Raw genomic sequence first — 13,095 nt, 5'->3', positions numbered from 1 at the left:
TTTCACTCAGATCTGTACCCCTGTGTTTGCTCCGGTCCTGCGCCTAGCTACCATTAGTCTTGTGTAGACATGCCTGTCCAGAGCGCTTTGGTACCTTGCTCACTGTAGTTTCGCCAGCAGTCTCGGACAGACATGACACCAACCATATCTACCTCCTTTTCCATCCACACTGTCTTTTTTGTTTGCTTTTGTCTTGAAATGTTGACTTTACCACTTGGTGGGATCATTGTTGTAAAATTTGACCAGTAATTTCAAACCCATCTTCAGCTACTTTTTCCAAGTTTACATTCGGCTGACTGACCCTTGCACCATTTATTTCTGTATTATTCTGCACTGTGGGGAGTTTTACATTAAAAATGAGTTTAGCACAGTTTTTGGTGTATCATTAAGATTTCTAAATTATTATCTATATACTCCATAGCCTTTAAAGGAGTTTGGACTATTCAATCATCTGACATGGCATTCTGTCTTATCTTGAAATGACATCTGTCGGTTTTCTGGGCCTGATAGAGGCCTACTGGATGGAGCCCTTGGCCTCTGATCTGAGATTTCCATAAATTAGAAACTTAATTGCAATGACATGATGCACTGTAGCATGCATTTTCCTGGTGTCATGGTGGAAAGATGCTATCAATAAGAAAAGTCAACATATTGCATGAAAACAATGTAGTATGTAATCTCTCTTCGGCATGACAGAGGCTATGGAAGAAACGCAAAATGAATGTGACACTTTCAATTAGAAATTTACCGATATTTGCAAGCGATGGTAGGAAATGCAAAGCCAATCCAGCAGGGCTCTGATTTGGTTGACTGGACAATGTAGCCGTCCTGTCTAACACTGTATCTCCCACCATTGCTTGTAAATTCTGGAGTAAGATGCCGCTTGTCCCTCTTCAGAGAGTCACTTCCACAAAGAAGAACAATAGCTTTCCTAAATTTTCCACCATGAGGATGCCGAAATAATTACTTGAAAATGCATTATTCGCCATAAATACACAAAATGCTTGGTCATTACGATGACACGAGACCAAATCAGCAAAGAGTAACAGAGTTTGACTCAACTGGAAATGTGTAATATGCATTCATTTGAATAATAAGAATTCCAGTCTTAATAGTTGCTCTCATCATATTCTTGCCTCTTCTCAGTTTTATGTATCATGTTGGAAAGCTAAATTAACGAGCAATTTATCAGTCATTGCAGTATAATTGCCTTTCTGCTGTCTAGGTTCATCACGGATAGACTTCTTAGAATCTACCAGGTTATCAGTACTTGTGAATAATAATACTAGTATCACTATGATAGTAGCACCTAAACAACAACATCATTGACAAAAAATATGGTGCAACATGCTGTAGTGTCAACTGTGCTACATGTCAAGCCAAGATCATAAAATTCACCAAACCACTAGTCAATAAATGCTATTAAACTAAAATTCCACTGACAATACGAAACATCTTAGGAAGCACCGCTGTCAATCATCAGTCGACCTCTTCTATGATTGGATGACTTAATGAAGCAGAAGCATGATCGACAAGCTCTGAAGAAAGCCAGCGTTTGCTTCGATTGCATTATCCTAATATTCAACCAAAACAGTATTTTTTGGGCAATAGTGACAAAAGGTAATAAACTGGTTTCATCCTACCTAATATTCACCAGGAATATGTTATATGTAGTATTAAGAAGGCAGATAGAGCAAGTGACTAATGTAAAATACATGGTCTTTAAAATTTTTTAAAAACATTTTCCCTTTTGTGATTTGATGGCAACTACTACAAAGATACAATAGATGGACAACGTTATTTAGATACCCTACAAGCCGTCATCTACAAAAAACTGATATCTTCTTTTAGTTAAGCTTTTCTTAAGATAAGCTAAAAAGCACAAAAAAATTGCACTCGGAAACTGAAATAGTCCCGACCATACACACATTTGTCCTGGTCATAATCCCATTGTATCATACGCTAGGCAGAAGCCATCAGGCCACTTTGTATCATGCACTAGATAGAAACCACCAGGCTCCCTCACAACATAGATTGTCCTGTCCAGCTGAGACTTCCTTGCTGAAAGATAATTGTATTGATTTATGATAAACAGGGAAAGGTTCAGCTTATTAGGGTATGTTCATAGGCGGCAGATGTCTATTACAGAAATTTCTCCGACATCTGAATGGGGTTTATAAAATACACACACATTCGGCAAAAAACAATCCAACTTTCTGTTGGAAAGGTTTGCACAACAAATCTGCTTCGAGCACAATCTTACTGGAGGACCTTATGACTTGAACTACCACCTCAAGTTCTGGTTTCTCTAGGGTAGGGCTCGGTGAATTCATAAGACACCTTCCAATATTTCGAAACTTTCATGTATGATGACTTACAAAGACGTGGTAGGTGGGGATCATTGTACAGAATATACGAAGGGATATAAGGAAATTTGGTTAGCTCATGAGTGTCCTTCGAATTGCCAAAGATTTCAAGTTTAGCTATTGTAATGTTTGAGCTCTAGCGTTGAGTAAAATAGATCTAACTTGCTTGATCATAAACACAAAGAGTAGTTTTGGGAACTGGTCAAGCTCTACATGACCCTTTGAAAATTAACAATATGGCATTCAACATCCGAGCTACCACCTATAGTTAGAAAACAATGACCAACACCAGTAGTTGATGCCAAAAGGTAGAGAATGACATGTAACGGGCAAAGGTAAATGTCTAATTTACAACTATCCCCCGTTACTTATATCACTCCTCATCTACTCAACGTCAGTATTATTCTCACGTGTAATTAAAAAAGGTCATTTATCTCTTAGGAACTAATTTCTGATTTCTTACTGTCATGCCATGCTACTCGAATCTGCTGCCAAACCTGGCTTCGTACGCCGGACCTAACCCTTTACAAATATGTCAGTCATCGAAGGACAGAAGACTGTGAACCTTCTAACCTTTACCTTGGCATCACTTCTCCGTACCAAGCTACTGGTATTTCTACTCCATATGTATTTAACATATAGCTTTCACTGGCAGCACCACAATGTGTAGAAATGAATGCTTGGGGGTTATTGAATAGAACATATGACTAGGAACAGCTACATGGTTCAGTCCTACAATTTAATGTATCACATTGTCTGCTGGCTTGAGGGCCTCCTTGGCACTTTTAGTGTAACGTGGACTATATCTGTCTTTGTTGTACGTTTTTCCGACTAATAACATTGCGAACATGGCTAACTGGACTTTTTCTGTGCTTGCTACCTACAAATTATAGCGTGATGCACTGTATACGATGACACCTTGGGTAGTTGAAAAGAAAGAAATATGACACAGCTCATGAAGGGCATGAAGATCTGGAACATTTATGAATCAGTGGTGTCATAAAAATGTTTGGGAGATGTGTGAGATGTCCTTGCTTATATTTCTTTCCTTCCAGATAAACAGTTCCTTTTAGTATGGCTTCTATTGTAAGTTGCACTGCGCTTGGGCTAATGAATGCTCACAAAGTATAGAAATACACCAGCAGAATACATTACTAAAATACGCCTGGTGTTGCATACAGATTTGCCACACAGTGATTCAGGCCTTGTATGTTATACAATACCCCTGAAATCCTTTGCTATTGCCAAGAAGTCCATTGACATCTCTCCTACTCATATTAATGCACCGAGACTCAAAAGGGTGTTAGAAAGACAACAAAAGACAGCGAATTCCAAGAAAGGGTAGTGGACATTTTACCATATAAAAGAATAATCAAGAAGCCTATATTTTTTGGATTAAGAGTAACAGTTGTTAATCAAAGTTGTATAGTTATATTTCTTAGGTCTGTTTATTGGAGTGTTCTTGAGGCATTTTCAGACATAAAATAGTGGGTGTGGACAAGCTTGCCGAGATCCCTGAGATTTACTGGTCATTTCTCATCTCTGTCAAGAACACAAATGTACGTGAGCAGCTTTCTAAGCATTTCAAGATGGCTGAAGAATGCCCTATCAATGAGAGGAAAATATGCACCTACTTGCGATACAACTGACAGTGAGAAATGATTCTCCTTTCTATAATATACCCCTCTATTGTTATCTGTACTGCGTTAGAGAACGTACACTCATTTGGCCCACAATTGTTAACAGAAGCCTTCACTTTACTGCTTTGGTCCATTTTGTTCCCCGTTGTCTTCATCTCATCAAGCAAATCGAAAGAAAGCCATCCTCTCTGAGCCCTCTTGATACTATAGTTCTAAAGAATGAGATCAGTGGCCAACTGGACATTACGACTTTCGAATAACATAGTTCCCCCTACTTTCAAGTATTCTGTTGGGGTAATTATATATACTATTGATTTCCTGCACCCTAGATGGTTTACATGAGGGACTGTTAGATCTTGAAGTACTACAATCCTCATTGTGTTTGCTGTCCATCCACATCCGAAAAAAAACTCATAAAACATACCGTTTTTGATGCATTTATTTTTTGGGGGTTGGATAAAAGACGCCACAGAACCTCGCAGTGTGGCCAACCGAGTCGTCTAGTAATATATATTGTGATACAAAATACACCAGGGCAATAAGACAACAGAAAACAGTAAATGTATGATACATAGAAAACATATTGATGACTACTGAGAACTAGGAGAGTGCCAGGGACCAAACGTAGGGGCATGTCTTCATTTACTATATTGCCCTTGAATTCAGTAACAGTTGGCAGCTACGTTATGATACAATCTGACAGTATTTATACTCCTTGGTTAATACATGGAGTGTGCCAACGTCTATGAGCATGTGACCAAAACTATTCAACCATTGTTTTTGGCTATAGCTTCAATATGAGTTTAAAACATGTCTGACTAGCATTAGGGTTTATTTTTGTTTACATCTTTCTTAATATTAAGTTACATGTTAGCGGTTGTAGATTTCGGGAATGTAATTGCTAAGTAGAGCCGCCATTCCATATATGGAAAAAATAATTTTTTAATTGAGTCAAAAATGAAAATCGCCACGGGTAAACAAACACGCAGGTAGTCAACCCATATGGAAATTTGCTGCTGCTTTTGATCTTACTGGTGGACAACTAAAGTAAAGTTATAAGTTGTCAAGCTTCCTCATAGAAGGGTCTAAATGACATCTAATATTTACATATTTATAGTTCACCTTTACCCATTTCTAAACGATAGATATGTAGATGGAAGGGCAGACAAGTAAGGTAGGCATATATTTAAACATGGAAATATATATATATATATATATATATATATATATATATATATATATATATATATATATATATATATAGTAGACATGTGCAAGGAAGAGTACTGGGGGGAGTGTATATTTCACCTAGATGCTAAGCCTGGGTGAAATGTACACTCCCTCCACTACACTCCTCCTTGCACATGTCTAATATATATATATATATATATATATATATATATTATATATACATATATGTCTACTATATATATATATATATATATATATATATATATATATATATATATATGGATACACATCATGGCGCATGTACATTCAGATGGGGAAAGTAAAACGCTCAAAGATTAATTGGGGTGTGGATTCTTTAAAAAAAAAATGCCTTGTGGCACCAGAGATGTTTCGCTTAAAAAAACCATACAAAAGCACACATATGCATCATGCTGTAATGTATGTTCGAAATATTACCAGGTCAAAATTTATTCACTAGACCCCTAACTGGATATTGCATAATAGCATCCTAAACATATCCTTGACATATAGGTGTTTCCAAGTAATGTACTTGGACTTTCTGTCCTTCTGCACCAAGCAATTCAAACAATGGTGTAGATATAACGTAGCCAAAAATAAATTTTAAGAATACATTTATAAAGGCTTAAGGTGAACTATATGTACATCCATGTGGCTGTGGTATATATATGTGTGTATGTGTGTATATAGATATATATATATATATATATATATATTTTTTTTTTTTTTTTTATTTATTTTTTTTAAATTTATATATATTTATATGTGTGTGTGTATGTATGTATATATATATATAGAGAGAGAGGGAGAGACAAGAAGACTTAAAAGAAGGGAGGCGTGTATTTCTATGGGATGCAAGATTATCCCAAATTGCATTGTAGCCCTAAATACGATACATACTGTGCTCTGGGTCCAGTCAAGAAAATGGATCAAAAAAGGGTTTTTCTCCAGTATTAAGGTTAATGAAGGAAGAGCAAACAATTACATCCCTGGATTATGAACACGCAGTTGTGCATACATACATACATACATATATATATATATATGTATATCAAACGGTACATATCTAAGGTCTCTACCCTAGATATCTTTAATTGGTCGCTCTGTCTCAATATCTGTTTTGCAACCAGTAGAAGACAAAATTGTATATAAACTGCATTATGCTCACTTGATCATGACCAGAACACTCCTTCACCTCAGAAGGTTCTCAGTAACACCAACTGCCCCACTGAGTTAGACAGACTCTCCCAATCCTGTACCAGCGAATATTTTGATGGTTATAAAATTGCCATAAAACAAATCAGTATTATGAGTTCCAATTACCCAAGCATACTGTAGTGTTTTATGCAATCATTAAAACATAATGTAGCTTTTTTATTCTTTTATTGCCGAGATGATGCAACAAAGGAATCACGGGGGAGCCACCTCTAGTATGCCATGATTTATCATGTCTTGGTCTTTCGAAAGACTCTTTGAAAGATTCTAAAAACCGACTGAGCATAAGAAACATAAAACAAAACTGTAGGCTCTATAAATTGTTGTCTTGGGTTACATAAGTGTCCAGCAAGCAAGCCCAGATGGAAGAAAAACCAATGCATTTCTAAGGCACCAGTGTCTCTACAGCATTGTACAGTGGGTAACAAAGAGCCCATGAGACGTGACACAGCATAAATATGTACACACTGCTACAAAAGAACTTAAGATTCCTCCTTGTGGGATCTTACAATATAAATGGAAAACTTTAACCAAGCAGGCCTACCAAAGCCCTATTTTCTTATCACTCCAACTTGTTTCTTAAGAACTCGGATAGAATTCTGGGGTATTCCTTTCATTAGTTTGAGTGAGTTGGAAGCAGGGAGGCTGAATGGGAAATACTGTGCCAGCTATTCAGATACAGTACAAAAGCGGGTTGCATTTTCCATAACGGTAGGAACACAAAAGCTATGAAGCATTCAGAGTTTGAAAACTGCTGTCCAATCTGCATGTTGTGTTCTTCAAGGAGAGGCCCACTGAATGACATTAACTTCAGAGCATTCCTGGAAGGAATTTGGGTGGAAGGTGTGGAATAGATCATGCTCCAACCATTATAATCTATCGAAATTAGCAGTTCGATACAAACGTTCTAGGTGCGTCTACCAACACTCACACTGAGCACTTTTCGGCAAAGTAGTTTTGTCTCAGCCAACAAGATCTTTATAGAGTTGAGCTTTACGGTTATTTCTGTAATAAGCAGCAAGGACTGCTTTAGATAGGATCATTAGGACATCGAAAAACACTTTACATATTATTTAATGTTGTGCAAAAGGCTATAATATCCGAAATTCTTTCCCTACGCCCAATGCAGCATAGTCATTATAAAAGGTATCTCCTCTATAAACCATGACATTGAGACCTCAGGAAAATAGGCATTGCTCAGCTCGAAAGTTTTGTGAAAAGAGCGTCTACTCATTTTCTGCTCTGTTCAATGCCTTTGGTATAAAATATGCGTAGTTAAGCAACATTACATAATCTTCATTGTGAAGTCTGCCAGCTATTATGTGGTCATGAGGTTTTCCAGTTACTCAGCGTTATTAAGTATCGTTGAGTCAGTTCTCTCATGATCTAACATGGCCGTTCCTGAACAGGCAAATACGAAGTCATTTTGGCCATTTGTATCATTCTGATTTTTTTTGTTCCAAGTGAAAACCATACCCTCTACTCATTCTAGGATGATTTTTTCAGTTTTTTGTTCTGGACTTTTCTTATCTTTAGTCTTTTCATTAGCATTACTGTATAATTGCTTTTATGTATATTTTATCCATTTTTGTCTATTGTCTCCACAACCTCATAATACGGTATACATGTTCAGATTTACCTATCCATAACAAATTCTCTACTACATACGTTCAAAGATAGATTTGTGTTTCACCATAAACATAACACACCACCGCCACTACCATAAAACAACTGATTGTCAAGGCGTTCATCTTGAAATATTGCAAGTTTTAAAGCCATGTTTAGACATGTTCTATGCTTACTGTACGTACTCCAATAATTCAAGCTGAATACATCATCAAGAAAGCGATATATAGTCAGACCACAACACCCAACATTTGTCCTGTTGGATTTTTTTTTTTTCGCCTGGGAGATTTAAAGCCATAGTTTACTATGGGTGATATGCGATATTGTTGTCAGTGTCGTTCCCATCTATGATCGTGACAACACAATATCATCAATAGCAAATAATTAAAAGCCAGTGACAATGAATAGTGTGTAAGTGTGCCAAATCTGATGCCAAAAAACATCTGTAAAACCATGCCAATACAATACCAATGCTTATTCAATGCCCCAATAAAATGATGCTCCTACATATAAAGAGATGGGGTGTGGTGGAGCTGTAGTTGTATGTGTCAATGTTGGTAGCCATTATATATTGGGCAAATGTAGATAAAAGGGCAATATAGTGTAAGAATCAACCCCTCTTCACTATACAGATGCTCCCCAACAATAAGAAGAGATTGGGTAGGGTAGTTAGCGCCATGATGTCATTATCCTTTTACATTTGTATATAGGATTCACTGTATGGTATAGTATAGGCAAAATGTCATACCAAATAGTATATTTAATTATATATTGAATGCAAGTACGTAGACATGGTTTACCTCTAATACATGGTCAACGGAGACAACAAAAGAAAGATATATACCAATTCTATATCTATACCATGAAAAAGGACAAACTGTATGTAATGCAGACTCAAGTCTAGATATACATTTAATGAAAGCACATAGGTAGGCATTTGATAAAAAAAAAGGTTGTATATTGTAAGCAAAACTCATTTGGACATTTTTTTCACTCATGCAAAATTCATTAGACTGTCGAGCACAGAGCCAGAAAACAAAGCCCTGTCAACTTTGAATGAGTAAGCATACAGCCCTGTAGGAAGCCATCTTAGAATGCACAATTAGTTTAGAATGCACAAAACCCAGCTAAAAACCCAACAATATGAACCAAAAACATAACAAAAGAATCCCGGCAACATATTACAATGGTGGCTTTATAATCTATGCAGTTCTCATCTGCACATAGTATTTAGTGGCATAATTCACTAAAATGCCTCTCAATGTAATCATTTGGCTAGGTCATGCTTAACTGTGTAACCACTGGCACGTGCCTCTCATGCAAACATACAATATTCTGGGGGAACCATGAAAGGAATAAGTTAGTCAGTGTATATTCCTTTAATTGCTTCCCGCCTAAATCAAGCAGAATCACGTGTCTGCTAATTTATCGCATGAGGAGCACGGACGGACGGCAAAGACTTAAGAAAAGAAAACATTACAAAATGACATGTGTTGCAAAAAGAAGAACCTATTCTTTGTATGGATCCAATTTATGAGCGCATACAAGCCACATCCAATAAAAGCCACGTTAAAAATACAACCTCGTATGAACAAAGGGCTATAGGGTAAATAACTGTATAGAAGCAATAAAAAAGCTTTATGAGAAAAAAAGATAGTAAAATATACCTTGGGAATGGAACAATGGAACAATGATGAAGCGTATTCTTTAATCCATGGGAAAGTGTTGGGCAGATCCAAAAAGTTATATAATCCAACTGTGAGGAACCCGTTTAATCCACACACGCTTTCAAAAATCCTAACCGATCGGATCTTCATATTTTCAAGTGTTTAAAGGTAACGTATTTGGAAACCAAGTTCAACCATTGTCTCTGGCGTCTTTAACAAATCCATGGGATCGTCTGTATGATGAAAAAACAAAGAAAGTTTAATATTTTTGCACAGTACTTTTGAAAAAAATTGGTTACCTCTTATGAATTTTTTTCAAATATTGAGTCTTCATGAGTCTTAAGTAATGTTCTATCTTCCATAACCAAATGTAGGCTCACCGGGTATATAAACCCAATGTCTACATTCACCAAGCTATGGATTATTATTATTATTTTTAATTAATAATTAAATATATTGACTAGTTAAAAATGTACATTGGTTTTAGGTTAAATAAAATGGTAATCAGGCAACAAATCATATAAATATAAAATTCCGAACTTTCTAAAGACTTTATGGACAGGCAAATGAATATGTTTGTGATGGAAAGTGGCACAATACAATATGACACGGCACTGAGGCTGTAGAGAGCGCTGTTGGAATAAAACAATGGCTCATTGATATGAAAGCACTAGCAAGGGTTTTCACCAGCACTACACCAATGGATGGTCCCAACAATGGAATGAGGGAATAAAAAAATGTGTGTTCTCATTCTGTTTGAAAAGTCCAATAGTTCCCTTCACTTTTTATTGTAAATGACTAGTAAAAATATTAGTAATATCCCATCATTTACATACATCTTGGTGTCTTAATGAACACAGCTATGTGCGGAGCTGAAAAATTCCAAATGTATAATACCCACATGTGATAGCTAGTATATGTGTTATATGGATATACATTTTTATAAGAGTCTGCCATATTGGGTAAACATGTTCTTCTTTCTACATATGGATTTCTGAACGCAAACCGTTCTCTTTGCCTAACATCTGCATAAATTGCTTTTATGTGGTCTCAGGAATATTCAGGCACATTAAAGTATATACAACCTATTATCACTATTTAACTACTTCCTTACTTTTGAACACTAGTGATAATAAATGATCTGTCCAACATTTGTGACCTTTGTTAGTTACGACGATAATAATAATTACTATCCCATCTATTAATAAGGAAATTTATAGAAAAGCTGATCAAAAAGGAAAATGGATGTTGTTAGTACGTTGTGCCACGAATATGAAGAATCCCATTTTTCTGTATTACTAAGTTAAAAAAATAATAATAGTAATAGATAAGAATTTAAAAAAAAACTCAACTGAATGATACTAAAAAGTTACAAAAAGCTCTCGTGAGTTCTCAGCGCTGCGTCATAGCTTCTGACCATGACTAAACTTTAGTCAAAGTTTTCAAAACTTTTTGCCACAGTCTATTTTTTCATTGCTGGTTACAAATATTCTGTAAAGCGCCGTTTTAAAAAGCATTTAAACCTAATTATTTCATAAAAGTTTCCAGTAAACCACGCTGTATCTGTACTCCTGCCATAAGAATAATAAGACAATTAAATCAACATAATAGCTGGAATTAAATTCTGCAGAAAAAAAAATAAAATAAAAATGAACTTGCGTTTGTCAAGAATTAATACTCTAAATACCATTAATTACAAGGTTGATATAGGGAATTAATTAGTACAAGAAGTTGTATCCTATAGGCATTGTATTTGCAACAATTACTTAACTACAACTCCAAACACAGTAAAGTAGCAGAAGAAGTTACATTTCATGTAAATACTGTACATACAAAGTGTAACAAACTGTTAAAGTGAGGAAACTTAGAGTTACACCTGATCCCTGCCCACCCACATCCCACTTAAGGCAACTCACCTCTAGAAGAAGAAAACTTCTAAAGCCCCTTTGTGACTTGCAGGTAACAATGACATTGAGGTCCCTCATGCTGGAGGAGTTTCTGAAAAAGACGACCATAGCAAAGCTTGGAGAAGAAGGAGTGCTGCGAGATAGAGATGCAGATAAAGAGTTCTTCAGACTTTTCCTTTTGTTCAAGTTCTCGGAGCAAACAAAGAACTGGAGCTCTGCAGCAGGTTTGTCGCTCCCACCCTCACCCTCCTCCCTTGTCTGGTCAGGAGCTCACTACTACTAGATCCACTACTAATTCTACTACTTTGCTAGTAAACTTTTGTCCTGCATTGACTTCACCTGCATCCTCAATGACTTAGATAAACTTCCTAGTAGATTCATTAGGTGGGTGCGCTGGAGGCCGACTGTTGGGTGTCCGAAGATGTTCCTCTTTGTTTGGGCTGCTCTCCTGGTGATGAGGCAAAGTCCTCAAAATTCAAGTTGCTCCTATAAAGCCCTGAGCTTTTCATGGGTGGAAGGGAAATGTTGAAGAAGCTGATGATGATGAAGATATTAGGTGTGAAGCATGCAGTGTTCTTCACTGTCCTGTCCCGTCCAGGACACTCCCCTCCACATCTCATTGTCCTTGGACTTAGGTTCAACAACAAAGAGAAGAGCCCGGCGTCACTCCACCCTACCTGTTGCAGCAATGAGGAGAGCAGCCTCTGGGAAGCAAGTCTCCTTCAATCCTCCAGAAGTTTCACTTGTTTCACAAAACAATTTGGGACCAGAATGAGTTTGGTGGCACCTCCCACTAAACAAAAAAAAAGTGCAGGGCAAGGATGGGTATCCACAGCAACTGGGAGTTTGTTTGCAGGACTCGTTTGTGGAGCTGGCTTCTTCTGCATCATGTCAGTGAGGTATCTTTAAGACATCTTCTAAGCACTTGTTAGAAAGTTGTTTCTCCAAGTACAGTTCTAGTCACTCAGCTCCTCTCATCCCTTTTCTGCTTACTAACTGCACGTTCCAGCAGCAGAGAGGAGGAGGAGGGAGTGCAAAAGAAACACACAGCCTTTAAAGGCACAGCCCTGAACTCCAGCTGTCTGGTCCTGTTCAGGGTTCATCCAGAAAAAACCTAGGTAGTGGTCATTGTCCTAAGGCTTTGGGGAGCGAACTATAAGCAGGGAACTTATGCAGAAAAAGTTTTCTCTAACTTTTTCTATATGCAGATCATTTTGAAGGTTCATCTTGGGTTATTATTATTTCTGCAGTGTTTTCTAATAATATTTGTTTCTAGGACATCAATATGTGTATTTCTGTAATGATATATACAAATTATTGATACTGTAAAAATAAACGAAACAAAGGGAAGCTGTAGAAAAACTGTATTCTATCCTTAAATGAAATGGCAATTTAAAGTGTTATATAGATGTAGCAGAGGTAAATGTGGCTTTTTACTGTTAGGGGATGTGGATTATGTGTTTTG

The 13,095-nt window shown here is 36.8% G+C and overlaps 1 long non-coding RNA gene across 1 annotated transcript in view; it reads right to left on the bottom strand.

The window, feature by feature from the left end:
- The window catches only part of LOC136578781 (uncharacterized), a 261,537-nt gene extending 248,932 nt beyond the window's left edge, over positions 1–12,605 (bottom strand). The window contains exons 1-2 of the long non-coding RNA XR_010786660.1: positions 11,640–12,605; positions 9,724–9,956 (exon numbers count right to left, since the gene is read on the bottom strand). This is a non-coding gene — a long non-coding RNA (uncharacterized lncRNA). The remainder of the gene's footprint in view (positions 1–9,723; positions 9,957–11,639) is intronic.
- Positions 12,606–13,095: the final 490 nt, after the last annotated feature.

The sequence above is a fragment of the Eleutherodactylus coqui genome, chromosome 9, assembly GCF_035609145.1.
Source record: "Eleutherodactylus coqui strain aEleCoq1 chromosome 9, aEleCoq1.hap1, whole genome shotgun sequence".
In the NCBI taxonomy this organism is placed as follows: domain Eukaryota; kingdom Metazoa; phylum Chordata; class Amphibia; order Anura; family Eleutherodactylidae; genus Eleutherodactylus; species Eleutherodactylus coqui.
The sequence above is the reverse complement of the archived record's forward strand: the minus strand, read 5'-3'. Positions and strand labels throughout refer to the sequence as shown.